This window comes from Pituophis catenifer, unplaced genomic scaffold, assembly GCF_029215685.1.
Source record: "Pituophis catenifer annectens isolate HBS135680 unplaced genomic scaffold, rPitCat1.0.hap2 SCAF_4, whole genome shotgun sequence".
Lineage (NCBI taxonomy): Eukaryota > Metazoa > Chordata > Lepidosauria > Squamata > Colubridae > Pituophis > Pituophis catenifer.
The window spans coordinates 36,819,196-36,841,905 of record NW_027256884.1 but is presented as its reverse complement, the minus strand read 5'-3'; the positions used below and the strand labels follow the sequence as shown (position 1 = coordinate 36,841,905).

Here is a 22,710-nt window from a genome sequence, read left to right as displayed (position 1 = left end):
GTTCATAACACAGCTGATAAAGTAAATCTGTCTTCTCTCTTGGTCAGAAGGTCACAATAGGTGATCACATAACCTCAGGACACTGCAACCGTCATAAAGACGAGCCAGTTGCCAAGGGTCCAAATTTTGATCATGGTATTTGTGTTTATCATTTTGGTCCTCCTAATGACCATGGGGATGCTGCAATGATCGTAAGTATGAAAAAATGGTCCTAAGTCACTTTTTTCAGTATCACTGTAACTTTGAATGATCACTAAATGAATGGTTATACGTCCAGGACTGTACATACATACACAAAAATATCTTTTCACTTTATTTATTTATTTGACTCTGGGTGGCTTAAAAGCAAAATAACAAAACATCACCATATAAAAAATACCAAATGTCCATAACAACAAAAATAAAATATAAAAAACATAAAGGAATAAAACATGAAAGAGTCCTAAGATAGTGGGAGGACAACTATCATTTAACCTCAGTCAACTACTTTGAAAACTTGTCATGGGATCTCCAGGGTTGATGGAAGAACCATTTTTCAAGGTTTTCCAGAAGACTAATAGAGATGGGGGCAACTCACCTCTGGAGCACCTCAGACACAAACCCAGGAAAGGCAGGTTGAAGTCCCCTAAAACGATAAAACTAAGGAATACATCAGCAACATTAAAGAATCAAGGAGTTCAGGCAGGAAGGTTGCTATGAAAATGAAATGAAGCATAGCTACTCAAGATGGCTGCTGAATGGTAAGAGGCTATTTTCTCTCTTGCTGACAATCTGCTACTAAAGCTGGTTCTCTGACAGTGCTGTCCCCTGGATTTGAATGGGAACACTTAGGAATGACCCAATATGACTTTTGGATGGCCATGGACCCATCTGGGAAGGAGAGTCTTGAAGATTTCAGGTCCCTTTGGGAACAGTCAAAAAATAACTGGGTGAATCCATTTTCCTCTCAGCAGATCGTTTTTTAAGGATGCTTGGTTTTTAACTTCACTTTTTGATTTTTCTATTCCACTTTGCTTTTTATCTTTAAAAGCTGACTGGCAGAGATTGAATGCTGATTTATTTTAACCCACTGCTGGACTCCAGCTGTTTTTTTTTTTCTCCTTTGATTTCTGTTGTTGTTTTGAATAACTTTCCCCCATAAGGACACATGGCATGTTTTTGGATGTTAAAGTGCTTTAATTTAATTCACATTAATATTCTTACCACAGGGTTTTTGCATTTTTGTATTTGCAAAATATTTGGAGTTTTTTCCTTTTTATTTTTTTCTTTTAAACTTGGATCGAAATATCCTGAAATATCTTCCTCCTTCTTTCTGTTTCAGTGTTTTTTCCCTAGTTAAATTACACAGAACAACAATGTATCAGATTACAGACAAGCAATGATGGCTGAAATCTGAGAAAAGACTTTTTGGTAACATGCAATTTTGGTTGAAAGTTTGCTTTTTGTTTTTAAAGTTTGATAAAGACCCTGGAAACCATTCAGAGAAGTTAGATTCACAAAAGGAATCTGATTTGAAAGTTGCTCTTTCAAAAGAAATATAGACTCTACAGACAGAATTGAGTTGATTTCCTACATGTCTTTGAAGTTCAAGCCTGTATTCTTTTACACTAGAAATCTGCCTGAATGAAATTTGTCTAAGTGACAAACTGTTTTTTTCCTAGGAGGACTGAGGGAGGTTGAAGAATGGATTTATTACACTTAACTGGTAGCCACTTCTATTTGGATTTTGTTGGGAAGAAAAACTGACTTGGAGACTGAATTTATTATATTTAATTAGACAATATGATAAGGTAGACAATTGATAATAGATGTTATTAAGAAACAAACATGGATATTTGATCCAGGATGAACTACTTTTAACTTTTAGGATGATTTGGAATAGATAACATTATTCTGCCCAAATTGTCACCTTCAATGGCAAGAAGATATTTATGCAATGTTACTCAGAATAAGGAAGTAAAAACCGATTAAAAGAATATTAATTAAAACAATGCTGTAAATGCAATTTGAATTAAAAGTAGGTTCTTTATGAACTAAAGAATGTCCATTGAGCAGCTGCTAATTTATTTTAATCAATTTGTTCATTTAATGTATTTTTTAGCTGTCTCTCCAGGCCATCTTCCTAAGGCAATTTATAATTAAAAACTGTAAAAATTTAGACTGAATTATAACAGCACCTTAAATTTAAAGCACTTTAGAATCAGTGATCATTAAATTATTTTAGATAAATTAACATACATGCCAAAGAAGAAGGAACTCAGAATCACCAAGGATGTCAAATTGGGTTCATTAACCAGATGAACTTGGAACATTCAGATTTCTTCTTTCTACAGGGATAAGTTTCCTGGGAGTCATGATTCTTGGCTTCTGAATTTACAGACAAAAATTCAGCAATAGAGCCATTTATTCCTTTTAAAAAGAAGAGATGGCAATATTCTCCCTGCTAAACATCATAAGACTTTATCCACCACAGCCAGTTTTATTATTAAGTATGATAAAACACTATAATCCATCATTTTCCTCAACCATCTCCACAAATAATGGTAAATTGTTTATTTATTTATTCTATTTATATAGTCTCATTTTCATGCGACTCTAAGCAGCTTACATTAAAATACATAAAGTTAGAGACGATACAAACATCATGCACCATTACCTAAGATATAAATAAAGGGCACTTAAATCACAGAATAGAAATTCAAACTCTGATAATAATTAACATTAATATTCCAATCAATAAAAAATTTGGACAGCTTTTTTTAAAAAGCAGCCACAGCTCTCTAAAACAGGGGTCCCCAAGCTGCAGGCCAGAAACTGGGCCACTCAAGCAAGCAAAGTGTGGGATGCAGGCAGTGTGTGAAACACATCCCCTCTATCCACAAAAACTTCTCTCTACAGAACCAGTCCCTGGTGCTCAAAAGATTGGAGGGCACTGCTCTAAAAGACATACTGTAATCTGGAATGTTTCATATTTTGTATAAGGAATTCTCCTTCGTGAGTTCATCCCATCTTAAAAGTAACTCATGGAGTTTTGATTTATTTCTTCACACTGCAGATCGGAGAGGTCTTCAGAAAGAATTCAGGCTAGAAACCCAGAGATTGAATTTTAGTTCTGCCTTAGGAACAAACTCAGCTGGATGACTTTGAGCTAGTCATTTTCTCCCAGCTCTAGAAAAGAGGCAATGGTGAACCACTTCTGAAAAACCTGGGAAAAAAACTGCAGGGACTTATCCTGGCAGTCTCCAAGACATGATTGAACAGAAGGAGAAAAAAAATCTTCTCACATTCAACAAAAATTGAAGGGCCCGGTGGCTCAGCAGACTGATAGCATTGTGATTAACACCAGCTGTTTGCAATTACTGTAAGTTCGAATCTCACCAGGCTAAAGGTTGACTCAGCCTTCCATCCTTTCTAAGGTAGGTAAATTGAGGACCCAGTTTGTGGGGGCAATAAGCTGACTTTGTATAAATATACAAAAATATGAAGGCTATTGCTTAACACATTGTAAGCCGCCCTGAGTCTCCGGAGAAGGGCGGCATATAAATCAAATTTAAAAAAAAATCCCTGTAAGTATTTTTCAGGTCTTCTGACTTGTTAGTAACAAAGCTAAATGGATACACCATTATTAGTAGCCAAAATGTACATGATATATTCTCTTTGTTATAGGAGTCTGCCTTATTTACCTTTTGTGTTTTAATTTGACTGCTATTCCTTTTCAGTCCAAAAGCAACTTGAATGCAGGCCAATAATTATGTTCACTGGAGAAGGACAATTTCATCATTTCCATGATACCAGACAGGCAGAAAAGAATTATCAAGCTTATAAAGGTTGGCTGTCACTGTTCAGGATTGCATTTAACATTTTGACTCACAAGCAGTAGAGGCCAATTCTATTTTTTTCTTTCACATTTACATACTGAAAACAATGCAGTGTAGCATCAGGCAGACACAATTCTACAAGTATACAATTTTGTTGCAGATGCATATTCCACAAGCACAAAGTATTTATTACCTAAATGTGAATTGGTTTTGCTACTCACATTTATGCTTCATTTTACTTACTTTTTTCTATTTTTATTCAAAATTAAAATATAAAACTCCCAAAAATCTTAAAAAATACACAACCCCGCCCCCCCCCCCCAAAATAATCAAGACATTTAAAAAGAAATTGAAAAGAAAAAATGAAAAGAAAAATAGCATAACATAGATCAGGGGTGTCAAACTCGATTTCATTGAGGACCGCATCAGGGTTGTGTTTGACATCAGGGGGCCGGGGTGGGCATGGCCAGGGTGGGCGTGGCTAGCATGTCACTCATGTCGGGGGGCGCGCCTGTGGTGGCCTGAGCACTCTGCCAGCGAAAACAGTCCCCCGAGTTCCATTTTCGGCTGCGATGGACTCCTGCAACCCTCTGGCAATGAAAACAGTTCCGTTTTCACTGGCAGAGGCACCGCAGGCCAGTCCTATAGGCCAGATCTAAGCACCCCATGGGCTGGATTCGGCCCCTGGGCCTTGAGTTTGACACCCCTGACATAGATGGTGTGACACATAATCCTCAATGGTTGTAAGCCAGTTGGATGGCTTTGGTCCAGTCACTTTCCCTCAGCCTACCTACTTCAGGATTGTTGTGGGGAAAAAAGGAGGAGAAAAGTGTGGTGGATATGTTCACTATTATGAATATTGGTAAAAGTAATAAAGACAGGATTCAAATAAATAAATAAAAATAAACTCCATCAGTTGCTGTGTCTGGATAATTACCTGGATAATCACCTTTCTTCCCTCTCTTAAACACACATACACATATCCTAATTAGAATGTTTAAATATGCATGAATTCACTCTATAACATATGAACAAAATGAGCCTAGTAAACTATAATAAAAATTAATGACTGTTACTATGAGAAATAATTTACTTGATAAAAACATTGCACACCATAAAAAAGAATTATACAAAATTATGATATGATTAGTGGCAACATGAGAAGACGACCAGCAAAAGAACTGCAGTCATACAAATAATTGAATTTGTTATTGAGCAAAGACCTAGGCTCATTAGAAGCCTCAATGGTGTATTTTTAAATCACCATCTCTTACCCAAGTATGTTTGTACTATTCTTCCAAATACACAGTAATATTTTATCACAATTACAAAATTTTGTATTAAAAATATGAATCTAATATAAAGATAAAGAAAGAAAATAAAAAATAGAAATCTGTAGCTAGGAATAAGGCATTAGGATTTTTCAGAAAAAAATCACCAAGCATTATAAAAAGAACGAATAATTTCCGGTGTCATTTACAATCATGCTCAAAAATCAAGATTCTTCCTTACAGAAATGCTTTGAAGGTTTAAAGGATGAAATCCATTGTGTTAGGTTATCAAAGCTTCAATAAAGAAGAACACATTAATGAAACTGCTTTCCTGTTGTTAAGATTTGTTGAAGAAAAAAACATGTTATAGTATTTTCAGAGGTAATCCTGTTTAATATGAAAAGTCTGACTGGCATTTTCCCTATATCAATGGGTCCTGATATATACACCCTCTCTTTTTCTCTCTTTTTTTAAGAAGAATCACTAGTACATTGCATAGTACAAACTTGTCATACACCTATAATTTTTGCTAATATATCTCACTTTGCTGCTATGCATTCAGTTTGACTAATGTAACCATGCCCATATATTGCCAGGAAGTGGGGAAAAAGGCATGAGACTGAAATAGGCATTAGAAAGATAAATATCCTATAATGTAAAACATGAAGAACAACCTTGGTAGATTTGTTTCAAGAATTACCATTTGTGTCATTCACTTCAGTCTTTCAAAAGTAATAAATCTATTGAAATTTGCAGAAATAGCAACATTTACTTTAAGCAATATATCAGATCATTAATATTTGAAATTAGATTACATATGAGGACTAACTTTAAATTTGAACAAATTATTTTATTTGAAAACTTGAATATATATTATGAAATGTCAGCTATTATTATATTAATGTCATCTGATATAACTGATACGCAAGCAACATTCTTGACAATATGCCATGATGGTTCACAAAAGACAGCTGATTGAAAACATTAATTTGATTCTAATTCTAAAACTACTGGTCCAAAACCACATGAGATGAACTGTTCCTGTACATTTAATATTAATTAATAATTTTGTTTATAATATGTAGGGTGGAAAAGGTGAGATATGAGAAAAATCTGCTACTACCGGTAAAACGTTGACAGATGATTGCAACTCCATAGGAGTGAGGGTTTAGTTAGGACCAGCCAGCTGGAGAAGCAAGCTTGGGGGAAATTCTTCTAAAATAAAAACTGTAGGCCAGGATCTGTATTCACGTGTGCTACTTTGTTTAATAAATTCTGATATTTGAAAAAGATCTGGTTACTGTTTCAAGGAATTTCCCTCTGATTTTCTATTGCAAGTATACTATTTTAAATTCTTGGAGTTGAGATCCCACATATAACATCAGTGTTCAGTCTCTGTATATGGGCATCCTCTGAGCAACTATGATGTCACCAGTAATCCTTTCAATCTGGAAGCGTCTTGGTGCTTCCAACACGAAAGTGATAGAGTATACCTACAGCATTCTATGGGTGACTAATGTTTGAGATGCTGTTTTTATTTTCAGCAGTGTTAAATGCCTTACTTCATACAATTTTACCCAAACTAAAGCAGAGTTTTCTTTCTTCTTATTTTAAGTAAAACTCTTTCTTAGATATGATTGATGCTTTTATTTTCTTTCTTCAAAAAGCGACAGGGCTGCTGATCTCTGGTCTAGCATAGTAATAATAATATAATCGTATCTAGAGTACGGCTGTCCAATTTTGGCAACTTTTTGGCAAATTCCTCTGGCTGGGGAATTCTGGGAGTTGAAGCTAGGTAAGATGTGCAGAATAAGGAGCCTCCCCCCACTTTCTCTAGAAGAGTTTGGTCAAAGCATTTTCTTTTTCCAGGGAGATAGGAGGTAGTAGCAGAAATATGTTCCACATAACCAGAAACTATACTTAGACAGGAAGGAGGAATGTCCATCCATTGCAAACATATAATGATCAGTGAATAGTCATAAGGATAAGGATAATTGCATACTATGCTAACTTACTGAAACCAGTTGATACTACAGATATTATGCTGTCTTGCTAAAAAGCAAATAACCTTCTAAATTGTTATCTTTAAATCAGAAGTGAACTCACAGCTCTACCATTTTAAACAGCATTTTTGTGTACAATAATTCTTTCGGTGGCCACTACCTAGATCATGTATGGTTCTTTCCATTAAATTTAATGCATTTTGCATCTCTTTATTAAAGGTAAATGAGGGAGGGGGTTTCTGTGAATCTCTGTGTTCTGACCTTTGAAACAATAGTGACATCAATGTGCATTAATGTAATATTAATCGGTACAGGATGTATCTTTAGAATATAAATTATTAGAGTATGCAGGCAATTCACCTTGCTTTCTAGTTTCAGCATATTTTACACCTTATCATGTTGGCAACCTTAATGACAAGATACAATAGGAAAACACTCTTGTAGATTGTTAAGTTGGGTGAATGAGGACGCAGCAAGCCAGAGTAGTTAGTGACAACAGCTCTTTATTATATGGTGAGACTCCAGCAACTGACCCAGGGAGCCAGCTCCCTTTATATACCTTGCAGCTGTGGTGGTCAGCCAATCAGCTGATGGTCAGTTAATTCAAACTTCCCGCCAAACAAACCTATTTACATAACACTCCTCCCCTCCCAGAAGTCACTTGGGGTGTTATTTACATACAAAGTCTCTCAGGTGACTAGGGCGTGTTCGAGTCCTAGTTGACCTGCGCAGTTCAGTCGGAGGGGCGGCGTCGAGCAGGTTGGAGGGACTTTCTGTTTCTCCCTGCTCCGCCAATGAGGCCTCCGGGACCTCCTCGTGGGCGGCGACTTCTCTGGCTGTTTGGACTACCTCGATGGGGCGGCGCTGGATACCAGATTCCTCAGAAGTCCTCCGCTCCACTCGGAGTTTGTGTTTCTGGTTGGTAGTTGTGGTCAGAGATGGGGTCGTCTAATTTGTCGTCGGTGTCTGTGGTGATTCGTTTTCTTAATTGGTCAATATGTCTGCGCCAAACTCTCCCGTTCCCCATGTCTACCCTGTATGATTTGGGCCCCGTGATTTCTGTGATTGTCCCGGCCTCCCAGAGCGGGCCCTGTCCATAGTTCCTAGCATGTACCGGTGTCCCTATGGTGAACTCTCTAAGCTTCCTCTCCCCCCCCCTTGAAGACCTCTGGGGAGTAATTGGGGTTGAGCCTATCTAGTATTCCTCGGAGTTTCCGCCCCATTAATAGTTCTGCCAGACTTCGGCCTGTGGCTGTACAGGGTGTGGAGTGCTGAGCTATTAGAAACTTGTCTATCCTTTCCTGCCAGTCTCCGGGACTTAAACGTGAAAGGGCTTCCTTTGCTGACCTCACAAATCTCTCAGCCTGTCCGTTACTAGCCGGATGAAACGGGGCCGAAAGGACATGTCTGATCCCAAGCCCCGCTAAGTAACCCTCGAACTGTGTTGCGGTGAATTGTGGCCCGTTATCTGACACTAGGATGTCCAGTAACCCATGGGTGGCGAATAACTGTCTTAGCTCCCTGATGGTTGCGTCGGTGGTAGTGGCCTTCATTAGCTTGATCTCCAACCATTTGGAGAATGCATCTACTACGACCATGAAGGTCTGTCCGTGAAATGGGCCTACAAAGTCAATGTGTATCCTGGACCAGGGTCCCTGGGGCCTTTCCCACTCCCTCACGGGTGCTGTTGGTGGATCTGATCTGGACTCTTGGCAGGGTTGGCATCTCCCCACCCACTCGGTAATGTCTGTATCCATGCTGGGCCACCAGACGTAGCTCCTGGCTAGCCCCTTCATTCTTACAATTTCCGGGTGCCCCTCATGCAATAATGTTAAGACTTTTTCCCGTAAACGTAAAGGAATAACAACCCGATCGCCCCATAGCAAGCAACCCCCTTGCATTGTCAATTCGTCCCATTTTCCCGCGAACGGTTTAAATTCCCCGCTCCCAATCTTTTCTGGCCACCCCCTCATGACCCAACTTGCGACTGTCCGGATCACGTGGTCTTTGGTTGAGGCTCTTGCAACCTCGGCTGATGTTATGGGCCCAGAGTCCAAGACGTCTATCAGCAAGATGGGGATGCCGGGTGTGGGGTCTTCTAGGCTGTCGGGTAGTGGGCATCGGCTGAGTGCGTCCGTGTTGCCCATGTCCGCCCCTGGTCGATGTACCAGGCGATAGGAGTACGCTGCGAGGAAAATGGCCCAGCGTGTTATCCTGGGCGATAGTGCTGCCGGTGTTGGTCGATCTCCCGCGAGGAGACCCAGGAGCGGTCGATGGTCGGTGATTAGTTCAAAATCCCTCCCGAACAAGTACTCGTGGAATTTCTTTACTCCCGAAACGGCGGCGAGGGCCTCCTTGTCAAGCTGGCTATAATTTCACTCGGCGCTTGATAGAGTTCGGGAGTAGTATGCGATGGGTGCTTCTAGGCCATTCGGGAGTCTATGGCTCAGGATGGCTCTCACCCCGAACGGGGACGCGTCACATGCTAAAACAAGGGGAAGCGTTGCGTTGTACTGTATTAGAAAGCTTTCAGCTGATAACAGTTTTTTAATGCCGGCGAATGCCCTGTCTTCCGCCTTCCCCCATTTCCAAGTGGCTTTCTTGGTTAACAGTCTATGTAGGGATTCTGCCACCATTGCCTTGTCTTTTAGGAAAATGGCGTAAAAGTTTAATAGTCCCAGGAAGGCCTGTAACTCTGCCTTGTCTTTGGGGGTGGGTGCTTCTCTGATTGCCCTGATCTTGCTCTCTGTTGGGTGTATGCCGGTGCCATCTACCCTGTATCCTAGGAATTCGACTGAAGGGACTGCGATCATGCATTTATTTAGTTTCACCATGAGTCCTGCGTCCCTGAATTTCCTTAGGACTTCCCTCAGCCTTTCTCTTAGTTGTTGCTCATTGTCGGCGGTAATGAGCACGTCATCAAAATAGGGCACCACCCCGGGGATACCCTGTAGTAGCCGCTCCATGGTACTTTGGAAAAGTCCGGGGGCTACGCTTACTCCAAATTGCAAGCAGGTGCACTTGAAGACCCCTCTGTGGGTTACGATAGTCTGTGCCTCTGCGGTAGCGCCATCTACCGGCAGCTGCTGGTACGCCTGCGCAAGATCGAGTTTTGCGAAGATCCTGCCGGGGCCCAGGGAATGCAACAAATGGTGGACGATGGGCACTGGATAGGCGCTCTGCTGCAGGGCCTTATTAATTGTGCATTTATAATCAGCGCATATGCGCACTGATCCGTCCGGCTTTACCGGTGTCACAATTGTGGTCTCCTATTTGGCGTGGTCGACTGGAACAAGCACCCCTTGTTTGATTAATTTGTCCAGTTCAATGTCAATTTTGGGCTTCAGGGCGAACGGTACCCGCCTAGGCTTTAAACGGATGGGTGCAATATTGGGGTTGAGATTAAACAAAATTGGGGTCCCCACATACTTGCCAAGCCTTTCGTCGAACACGTCCTGGAACTCTTGCATCAGGTCCTCCTTCAGGGTGCTTCGAACGTTCCTTACTCCGGTGAACCCCATGCCTAGGGCTCTAAACCAGTCCATGCCCAGGAGGCTTGGGAGGTTGTCGCTGACGATGGTGAGGGGCAGTTTCTCGGTAAACTCCCCGTACTGTACTTGGAACTCGCCTCTTCCTTCGACGGGTATGTGGTTCCCCTGGTAGTCCTTCAAACTGCGTTGCTGTGGCTGGAGCTGTTGCTTGCGTGCGCTGGGGATGACTTTCTTTAGGTTCTCCCAAGACATGATGGATATCGGTGATCCCGTGTCGATCTCCATCTGGCACTCCCGTCCCTCGATCTCGACTGTGGTGTAGGTCTTTTCTCCAGGCGAGGTGCAGGTCTGTTCGATGCGTATGGTGTAGGCCCCAGCGTCTTCAAATTTCGCGCCCTTCCGGTTTCCGCCATCTCTGTTGGGCCTTCGGTGTGGCGCCGGCTCTGATTGGAAGGGTTGGCCACGTGGTTTGTAGCTCTGGTGTGTCTTGGATCTGCAGACCCGAGCGATGTGGCCCCTCTCCTCACAGGAACGGCAAACGGCGTCCCTGAACTTACAGTTTTGTCGTGAGTGGGACCCTCCGCAGCTGGCACATCCGTCTCTGGGCTCCCTGCGGGCTGTGCGGGACTGCTCGGTGCGGTAGACCTCTTCTTCAGACTCCCCCTCGCTCGCGGTGCTCATGGCCTCTCGGTGCACTGGCGCCATCTTTTGCATTGTTCTGGTTAGGTGGGAGCTCTTTAATCTCTCTGCAGCCTTTACTGATGACTCTTGCGCCCTGGCCTCGTCTAGCGCGATGAGTAGGGTCAGGTTTGACCTTGCAAGCAGCCTTCTCTGGAGCCGGCTATCTCTCACTCCGCAGATTAGTTGCTCTAGGAGCATCTCATCCAGGTCTCGGTACTCACATTGGGTTGCGGCCTTACGCAGGGCAGCGACGTATTCGCTGATCGATTCGCCCTCCTGCTGGAGCCGTTGCCGGAAATCATAGCGCTGGACATACTTCGATGGCGTTGGTGCATAGTGGTCTTTTAGCAGGGTCTGTAGCGTCGACCAGGAAATGTTGTGGACCGAATTCGGCTCCGACAATGCTTCGGCTGTGTCGAAGACCCTAGGCCCGCAGTGGCTCAGGAACAGGGCTTTCTTTCGAACGTCCGGTAGCCCTTGCATGTCGTTTGCCACCATGAAACACTCGAACCGAGACATGTAGGATCCCCACTTCTCTTCCTTGGGGTCGAAAGGCGCTAGGGGTATAGACAGACATCGTTTCGGGATTCTCCTGTGCTCCGCTCGCTCGCCTGGCTGGATTCAGATGTGGCCTCCGGTCCCCTTCTCCGAACGTGGCTTCAGCTCTTTTCCTCGAGTGTGGCTTCAGCTCTCCTCTGCTTCTGGCCTCAAAATCCCACCTTCGTCGCCAATGTTAAGTTGGGTGAATGAGGACGCAGCAAGCCAGAGTAGTTAGTGACAACAGCTCTTTATTATATGGTGAGACTCCAGCAACTGACCCAGGGAGCCAGCTCCCTTTATATACCTTGCAGCTGTGGTGGTCAGCCAATCAGCTGATGGTCAGTTAATTCAAACTTCCCGCCAAACAAACCTATTTACATAACATAGATTAATTAGATTAATCAAGGCAATAAATGTTAACAAGCAAACCTTCTGAAAAGAAAATGGCTTAAACATAATGTTTTTCACAATATTAAAATGTGCTGAAATCTATAGTAATTATTTAACTGGTGCCAAAATGCCTGAGAAAAACAGGAGCTTTTGCAAGTATGTTTTTAGTTCTACATTTACACTATATTTTGCTTTAAGATCATTTTCAATGCCCAATATGTTCATGATAACATCATCAAGATGAAACATTCAGCATATATAGAAATGCCTGACCTTATTCTATTTCTGGTCTGTCCCTTTCACTTTTACATTTGGGGCTCTTGAATTTGGTGTTTATCTCTAAGGCATGTGGCATTTCCTCAATATGGAAGTAATTATATTTTATTTTGAAATAAGGGTTCAAAAATGAAAATGAATACAAAGATATTTAATTTCAAATGTTTGCTGGGTATAATTTACTTGGTAATATAGACATTAGAAAACACAATATTTAATATACAAAAATAATGCCTTCTTTCTATTCACATGCTCTTTTTGTAGGCAGAAAGACTCAACTTAGAGGAGAATCTAAGAGCTAATAAATACTAAGATATGTGATCAATCACAAATTATCTCAGAATAGCTGTTAGAACACAACTGAATAACACTTTCAGAGTCTGAGTAACTCTGTGATTGCCTACAGTTAATAATATCATCAATGGAAAGTGGAGTTAATTGAAATGGGGGAAAACTAAATCTCTTCAGCTCCTCCCCTAGTAACACTAAGTATGGTATGTGAATATGATAAGTGTCATCTTATCTATGGATGATAAATATACATATATGTTTGGTTCCAACCCAGAATAGTAGTATGCTTAGAATCAAAATAGTTGTTCAATCCTAGTATTGTCCACAAAGCTCACCTGTCAGTTTCTATACATTCTATGTCAGTTTGTCTTCAAGAAGAAAAAGTTAATAACTATGCAATCTGACATATCTCTACACAGAAGTAATTCCCGATTAGTATAATAGAGCTTTGGCCCATAGCACTGTGGAAGCACATCCAACGGAACTTATTTCTGAGAAAATAAACATTTTCTAGATTGGTTTCCATAGTGTTATTCCTATACATGAATATATTATATATACAGGGGTTATATTAAAATCATATCATGGAGCCTCCCTTCTTAGTCAAGCTGATGAAGAGCTTGTACTTCACCAGAATACTGAGCAAGCCTAAAATAGTTAGTCTAATTAATAATAATTAGAATTAAAGTGCTATCACTTTATAAGGACGTACAATATTTTTAGTTGGCTTTGAAAAATGATTTTCTAGTGGTATCTATCTGAGAACAATGATACCATACTTGTGCCTCTTCAATAAGGCATGGGAAATTTATAAGAACTGCTGCCTAAAATACTTACCGCAGCACTTAATAGCTAACTCATTTGTTGTGCTGCTTTATAGGCCTCTTGGATTAGGCAGAAATAACAGTTTGCAATACTAGGGAAAGGAAAATTAAAATCTGCCATGCAGACTGAGACAATTTGCTCCCACCTTCCCAAAAACAAATTGAAGTCAGCCATAAAGCTTTCTGCCATCAGATTGGCAACCCTGACAGATGCAAATGAAAATGAGTAGATCAGGCAAGTTTTCAGAAGAAAGGGGGGGGATCCTTTCTGACAGCTGCTATTCATAATTAAGAACAGATTTTATCATTAAACACATTTTAGTTATGTCTTCAGCAAAGTAAATATACAGATGTGGTATATTTGTATATGGGAAAAACTATACTACATAGCTACATATTACATATTACATATTACACAATCAAATCAAATTAGCATTTTCAGCTCTTCGGGGTTTTTTTTTTTTTTGTGTAGCATAACATCTTGCATGCATTTCCCTAGTTGGGTTATTAAAAACCATGCTTAAATACAAAACATAAAGAAAAAAACAATCTTTTATGTTTGGGGGCTTTTTTTTTTTTTTTGGTACTTATAATGTATTTGTTTCCCATTTTTTGCATTGTGTAGTTTTTCTTTTTTTCCCTCTGTAAAACTTGCTTAGATGAAATATTTCACTGAAAAATAAACAATAATACACAAAGCACCTTAAATTATACAAAGTAATCATTCACCAGAATGTATTCTTCATCCTCAAATGCAATTTTTATTTTAGCACTACTTAATTTAATTATAAATCTCACAAATTATGGGTATTTGGATTACACAAAACTAAGATCCTATTTATGTCTAATTAGATCTCTGTATAGACAATATTGTTTTAAAAACATGTACATAAAAACAATGTGGCACTAGAAAATAGTTTAAAAGAAAGTAATTAAACAGGGAAATTGGTATTAATTGCACCTTGTAAACAAATCTAAATTCATAAGGTTGTGAAATATTGTGTATTTCAAAATGTATTTGCTAATATAAGTGTAAGTTAACTATAAATATGTATTTCATAGATAGATATTCAAGCCTTAAAATTATGCATATTAGTTGACACATTTTCAGATTAACAAGTTGTAAAACCACTTATATTTTTAAAGGAAAGAAGTTTCCTAGAGCTGGTGTAAGTAATAAATATTCATTCTCTACTTTATTCCCAATTAACCAATTAAGTTATTACTAGAGAGTGAATATGACTAATTTATCTTTATCTGTCGCCATATCATTATGCTCTTACAAGATATAACCAGTACATATCCTCAGTTACACCACCCTTACTTACAGTGAACATTCTCAGGATGAGCAATTTTACTTTTTCCTATAGATATTTCTTTTTCACAGATATATATCCTGGATACTGGCACTTTAAGGAAGGAATATTAAATCCAGTTGATTTTCTAGGTATCAGTCTGCCAAGGCTACATTTTGAAAGTATGAAAGGCTTCAAAATCATCATCTAACTTTTAAAACGTACACTTGCATTTGAATGCTCCGTCTGTTACTGAATTGAAAATCAGGAGAGTCTAAACCACCAAACGTACAATGTAATTTACTGAACCTAATGCAGTGCAAGAAACATTTACTCTCTAGTTACAAGAAGAGTGGAATTTTTTGTGGAATTGGAAGGATTAGGTAATCAAGTATCTGAATAGGCTACAAAATCTATATACCTATCTAATGCCATCTTAAATGTATGGCCACCAAGTATGCTACATGGTAGATTTCAAGAGATTCCCATCTCTCAAAGATGTCCCTTTAATGACCTTGAAACAGTGGATATATTTTATTGCAGTGTAAATTTGGCAGGAGTAAAATGGATCTGTCTGGCCAATGCCACCCTATCTAGAACTAAAGATGGTATTGTCTCAGATCCAGGTGAACCCCCAAACCCAAAGCTACATAGTCTTGCCAATGTTGAACTGAAGCCTGATGTTCATCCAACCTCCCAGAGCGTCCAGACATCAAAACAGAATATTAAAATCATCATTTACTTCACCAGGGGTGAATAATATCCATGATACCTTACCCCATGGCTACAAATGACCTCACCCACTAGTTTCATGCATATGATAAACAGGAGAGGAGAAAGCACCAAATCTTGTGGCACTCCACAATGTAAGGAGCCAAGGGCAGGATCTTTCATTCCAAATCAACACTGACTGGAACTGGTTACAAAGGAAAGAGGAGAACTAGCATTCTTGCAGCCAGTCCAGAAGGATACCATGGGCATTGGTATCAAAGGCTACAAGGAGATCAAGTAGAGTAAAGATGAATGCAGTCCCCACATTTTGCTTCCACCAGAGGTGGAAAAGAGCAATGTTATTTCAGTTCCATATCCAAGCCTGAAACCTGACTGAAAAGTGTCCATACAATCTGTTTCATTCATCTTGCCCTGAAGCTGCTGTGCCATCATCTTCCTTCAAAGGGATACTGGACAACAATTGTTTAGCGATCACTTGAGAAGAGGTGAATCAGCATTTCTTTAGGTGGTGGAGAACCATGAAATCCCAACCACACATTGTCTCACAGGAAATCTTATCCAGCCAAGAGGGGATATGGATCTAATAAGAGCCTTGGTAGTACAGTGGTCTAAAGCACCCTGTTATTAAGACCAGCTGCCTGCAATTACTGCTGGTTCGAATCTCGCCAGGCTCAAGGTTGACTCAGCCTTCCATCCTTTCTAAGGTAGGTAAATTGAGGACCCAGTTGTGGGGGCAATAAGCTGACTTTGTATAAATATACAAAAGGATGAAGGCTATTGCTTACCACATTGTAAGCCGCCCTGAGTCTCCAGAGAAGGGCGGCATATAAATCAATTTTTTTTTTAAAAAAAAAGAAGAAGGTGGCCAAGCTTACAGTCATTAAGATTCTGTCCACTTCTTCAGATCCAACAGGTTCACACTCGACCCAGATTACAGGGCTGGTCTGCCAAGCACCTCCATTGGCTCTGCACTGGCATCTAATCTAAGCTGTTTTGTCCAACAGTTGCTCTACAAAATCTTCCATATGCCTCTTTGGGTTCACCTACAAGTCTCCCATACCCAAGAGGTCTCAGGTCATACTAACAGGGGTGCCAGATGGCTATATCTGTAGCTCCATCTCCATCTATATCTATACATCTATAGCTATATATCTACATCTACATCTATCCCGTACTGATAAACACATTCAACTCTTAATGCTGAAACAAAATCATTTTAATTAGATGGCTTCAACAAAGCCTTTGGAGCACAAACTAAACAAATCTGCTATTAGGGAAATGAATTTCTTGTCACAGTTAAGAATGAGCTCTTCTTAAATCCTGCAAGTGAGTGGACTTCTCCCCATTTCCAGAGTTGATTAAGGTAAAGAACATGCCCTATCAGCAAAGATCACCTCCTGCTTGCCCACAGTCCAAAAGGCAAGCAAGTTTTATTTTATCAGCAAGTAGAATACAAGCTTTAATACAAAACTGGTAACACATCCTTCACCTTTTGGACTGTTCTTCTATTTCTAGGACAGGATAACAACCCATAGTATCCACAAATGTAGTTTCTAGCCAGCTATAGCAGCAAAAAAATTTACCAACAATATAATGAAGTATAATGAGGTTAATGAGGGCTTAAATTTGTCAGGCATCACAATATAGCTTGCAGTAAATCTTGACTTTTTAGACACATAAGCCCTTATTGAGAAACAGATTTACTTAGAAGAAATCTCTCAGATTCTCTCAGCTAGATTAGTCTCATTATTGCTGTCAAGAATGAAGCCAAGCATACAAAGATGATTTATTCTCTGTAGTGCAGGAAGTCAAAGCCCTTATCTTGTCTACGTTTCAGACTTTAAAGTCCAGCCTCTTTATCTCATATTTCCAAGATAATGGATGTTTGGTGGCCCTGGGTGGCTCAGAAAAGTTTAATAATAATGCTGCCTAGCTCAGGAACTGCTCTGATCCTAATAGGATGATTCCAAAATGATAAATCATGCATTATGATGTCATGACATAAGCTCTACCCATTGTATATGAATTGCGGCATTGAACACAACTAAATAAACAGTAGAGTTTTTGACATAATGTATGTTTTGTCACATTCCCCTGATGGTCAATTTGTGATCTGTTTATGTACTTCAGTTCTATAGTTCAGTGGCTTAGTTACTGGATAGCAGTGCTTAATTAACAGATTTACTACCTCATATTATTCTGCTACATCGTGCATAGGGTGAAATTAAACCTGTCCTTTGAAAAAGGTTTATTCAACTTTCTACTCTGTCAGTTTGAGACTCATGGGTCATTCAGAAAACTCAAACATTCAAGTCTTTATTTATTTAATAAATACTGGTACTTCATACACCCAAATCTGTTCCAGGTTTATTTCTGATGCAAGAAAATAAAGATACCAAATATATGCAATTTACTAAAAACAAAAAGTCTTTACTTGCATATGACAAAAGGTATATTAACAAAAGATGAGGAAAACAGTCACATTTTTTCTTAACAAGGTATCATGTTATTTGGATACTCCACCTTAAAGACAACTTATTAATTACCTTAAAGCCAGATATTGCATGATCATCCCAACATTCTCAAGAAGATGGAGATGAAGGATGTTATCAAGTGGAGGGAAGATGCACGAACAGTTCTGATAATGAATTCCACTACTGCAGGGGTGTCAAACTCACGACAACACATTGTCATCATGTGACATATCGCAACTTTTCCCCCTTGCTAAAATGGGGTGGGCGTGGCCAGCGCGTGACCCATCCGGCCCGCTGGCCATGAATTTGACACCCCTGCATTAGTGATTCTGAATAGTAGGCTTTCTTTCCTGCTTCAGGTCCACACTCTGTCTTAAAATCTCTTTCTCTCTGATTAGTCCAGGCTCTCATATTTTGAAGAGCATATTTGAACTTCAACTGTTCGTGATAGGATCATATAACTGTCATATCCAGCTGTATATCGATGCAAAAATTATCTCTCCTTATCTGGTCTTCTCTTTTACTTAGCACTACTGCTTTGTTGCATCTTCATCCTTGAAAATCCCAGTCTGAATTTCTGACTAAGGCAGTTTGGTTTTTGTTACACACAACTTCAATACCAAAATAGATATTCCATTATTTCTACCATCCCATATAACTACATGGGATATAGTTATATCATATCTACTACTATATCCTAATGGCTCCCCCACATACATTTTTGCCACTGACTTGCCAGATAAATCATACATGATATGGATTTCAAGAAAAAACTCATATTATTTAGATCCAACCGCAGTAGGAACAAGAAGTCAAGACTCTGCTCTGCTATAGGTAGGGTACAGCTGCCAAGGTGCCACAAAGCTCCAAGCTGTATCATTCTAATATACAATTCAAGCTGCTGATTTTAATCTTTATAGCTGGGACCTAGGAATCTTCTCCAATCAAAGATGATCTATATGAGGTATTCCTCCTGTCAGAAACTGCTAATAGTCTTCTGTTGCTATGCGGTAAAGGAACTAAAGCCAGGGAATGCTGTTTTTCAATTGTGGTACCAATTCTTTGGAACAATTGCCCTTTTGAGACTACCTCCTTCTGTGAACATTTTCCAGAAGTTTATGAAAACAAAGCTTTTCTAGAATGTTGTGTGGAATGGTATACATCAGCAATCACAGTATGTGTTTTCTGCCATATTTTGACATTGCTCCATGTGTTTTGTGTTAGCCATGGAGAGTTTGGTTACATTTGCCAGCATACCAATTTAATAAATATTTTTATAAACAAGCCTTCTTCAGACGTTTCGTACATATTATCTTGATATTCAGTTACCTGGTCTTAGATACATTTGAAGCAGAAATAGTTAAAAATAATTGTATGACATATATACTTTAGGCAGCTATGTCTGTGTAGATGGTACAATCACTAGTGATTAGAAAACCCCTCTATTTGTATGGAAAAATCTGCTTACCTCTAACTGAAGCTATAGTTATTTTTCTAACCCTGTGAGCCACCATACCAATAGTAGTAATTAAGTTACTGTTTCATTAGTGCCATCCTGTAGACAAGCAATGTGGTAAAGCATAATTACCTGCAAATGGTTAATGTCAAGATTTTAATAAGCACTGGCTGGCAAAGAATTGTACTGTTAGTTAGATGTATTTGTCCCTGGAGTTCTTCTAGAAAATCATTTGCAATATGGACTCATGATATTGATGCTGTAGTGATATTGTGGGGTATTTTGTAGGCCATAGAGGTAGCATAGAAATAAGTAATAATAATCTTGATATATGAGTAAAAGTTTAAAGGTTCATTACAATGTTAGGAATATATATCATGTCTCTATTTTTATTTTATTTTTTGCTAAACGTATCTCCTTAAAAAAAAGAGTCTGATTTCATATACTACAGTGGCAAACATTCCTATTCAAGTCTTGTTCTTGCACTGAAGTATTGTTATTGCACTTTCAGGCAACAATTTTAAATGAGAAAATATATACACAAACAAATCAAAATCAATATATAATTTTAGCAATAGAACATCCTAAACTTACATAAATCCCACATTGGTCAAAAGATACCTTTTGACACTTTTAAGTTTATTAGATATCAGCAATGAACAAATCAAGAAATATAAAATTCTATAGAAAAATTACTATTCCCTTAACTCAGGGTGTCAAACTCAATTTCATTGAGGGCCACATTAGGATTGTGTTTGACCTCGGGAGGCCAGAGTGGATGATACTGGGATGGGCATGGCCAGCTCAACATCACTTGTGTTGGGGGCATCTGTGGTGGCCCAAGCGCTCTACCAGAGAAAACAGGCTCCCAAGCTCTATTTTCCTGCAACCTTCTGCCACCAAAAACAGAGCTCGAATCCTCCTGAGCTCCGTTTTCGCTGGCAGAGACACCATGGGCCAGTCCTTCACTGTTTCCAGGGTGGCCCCGCAGGCCAAATCTAAGCACCCCGCTGACTGGATCTGGCCCACGGTCCTTGAATTTGACACTGCTGCTTTAACTGATGTGTCAGACAAAAATGAGGACAAGTAAAACAAAATCAAAGTTAAATATTAACATATTAAATAGATATAAATCACCTAAATATATTACATATATTTAATAACTGTACACCAAATTACACCTAAGGATTTGTCTTCTCTTGTAAATTATTATGAAATCTTCAGCAAAGGGAAACATTTTGTACCATTTTTGGATTAGCAGAAGTGAAGTGCATTTTTCAAAAAAAGGAAAATTACATATTTTTTTTACTCCAATTCTTGGAGTTTAGAGTAATAATACTTTTTCATTCTCTCAGCATAATTATCTTGGCTATGCCTGATGACTGATGTAACCAAAATTCCTTAAAAATGGTCAGATTCCATGATTCTGAAGTACAATTTAAAACAGAATTCACATCTCTACCTTGAAAACATTTACCCATAAATCTACTTATTCCAGAAAGTAAACAATAAAAATATTGGACCAAATCAGAGGAGTTAATGTATGTTAATGTAGCCTTGAATTCCTTATATCATGTACAAAGAAAATCTACATTCCATCTTTTTTGATGCATTCTCTGAATCATTCAATAAACTTGGAATAAAATCTTTTGATGAATTAATTTCAATCTTCAATCCAAAGGAACAATATTTTTAAAGTCCTGCATCCATTTATGTTCCTTTATGGCAGGGGATCAAACTCAAGGACTGTGGGCTGGATCCAGCCCATGGGGTGCTTCGATCTGGCCGCCCTGGAAACAGCAAAGGACTGGCCCACGGTGCCTCTGCCAGTGAAAACGGAGCTCGGGGGGGGGGGGCAGCCTGTGGCCTGAGAGTGATGGAGAGGCTTCTCTAGACTAGAGGACAAGGGTTTGGCACTCCCCCTGGTCTCACCTTCCTCACAATTGATCCGCCCCAGCTCTGCCTGGGCCACCACAGGTGCCCCAGACATGAGTGATGTTGAGCTGGCCATGCCCACCTCAGCCATGGTTGTCCTGGCCAAGTTGGGGGTTTTTTGGACTGCACTGCAACTGCAAAGAACACTCATACAATCCTGGGAAAAGATGCAACTCCTTTAGGCTATCTGAGTACCTTCCATTATCTTTTGACATATCCTGCGACAATCATATTTTTTGTCTAATTCTGATTTATTTTTTTACTCCAATCCTTGAATCTTGGCTTGTTATTGCATTTATAACATTGTATAAATAAGGTCAGAGATAAATGAGAATAAATGTGTTGATAGCAAATAATTTTAAAGAACAATACTAGATACTAGCAGATTTTCTCTGTGACCTATTTTTTTTCTATTCAGTACATCATTCTAATAATATATTTTGTAAGCTGCTTACAGTAAAATTCTACATGAGAAATAGCAACACTTGAGTTGACAGACTATAATTTATACTGAGAAGTAGGATAATTTTTGAAAGGTGGAGGATATTTGAGTATGCATTTTGATTAATACTGATGAAAATGACTCAAAAAATCACATCCTGAATGAACATTTCAAAAATTAATTTAATGAAATATACTTGTTATATTTAATGTATAAAGCTATTTCACTACATTAAACTTTAGAAATTGTTATGATTAATTTTATGTCAAGCTACCAAGAACCTTCTAAAGCTGATTAACAATATTAAATTCAGAATAGATCTGTAGAGGAAATCAACCTTTCCTGCAAATTTAAAAGTAATGTCCTGTGATTTCTATTCAAATGCTATTTCCTGTGATTCATTGTACTGAAATAAACTTCATGAACTGAAGACATATCAGGTTCCTGAGATAAAAGATATAAGAACTTAAACACTGCAGAAATAAATTTATGTTTTACTGACAAAGAAATAAAGCGACTGCCTGCGAAGGCCCCTGAATTGGGGCTGAAAGATGAAAACGGAAGCAGTATGCTCCATCCCATAATTGGGTAGACAAGGTTGCCCTGATAGACCAGTCCCACCAGAGAAAAAACACTGCAGAAATAACTGTATTTTAACAAGCCTACTATTTAAGATCAGATTTAAAACAATATTATGTCGACTCAACATGCTTAAACCTAGGAAATCGGAAACTACAGCTAATGCCTTAGCAGATGAACTTAGAATCAATAAAGGTGTTGAGTAATCACAG

The 22,710-nt window shown here is 39.2% G+C and overlaps 1 protein-coding gene across 1 annotated transcript in view; it reads right to left on the bottom strand.

Annotated features, from left to right (window-relative positions):
* AFF3 (ALF transcription elongation factor 3) overlaps positions 1–22,710 on the bottom strand; it is a 240,121-nt gene that overhangs the window by 172,712 nt on the left and 44,699 nt on the right. The gene's annotated exons all lie outside the window — the stretch shown is intronic.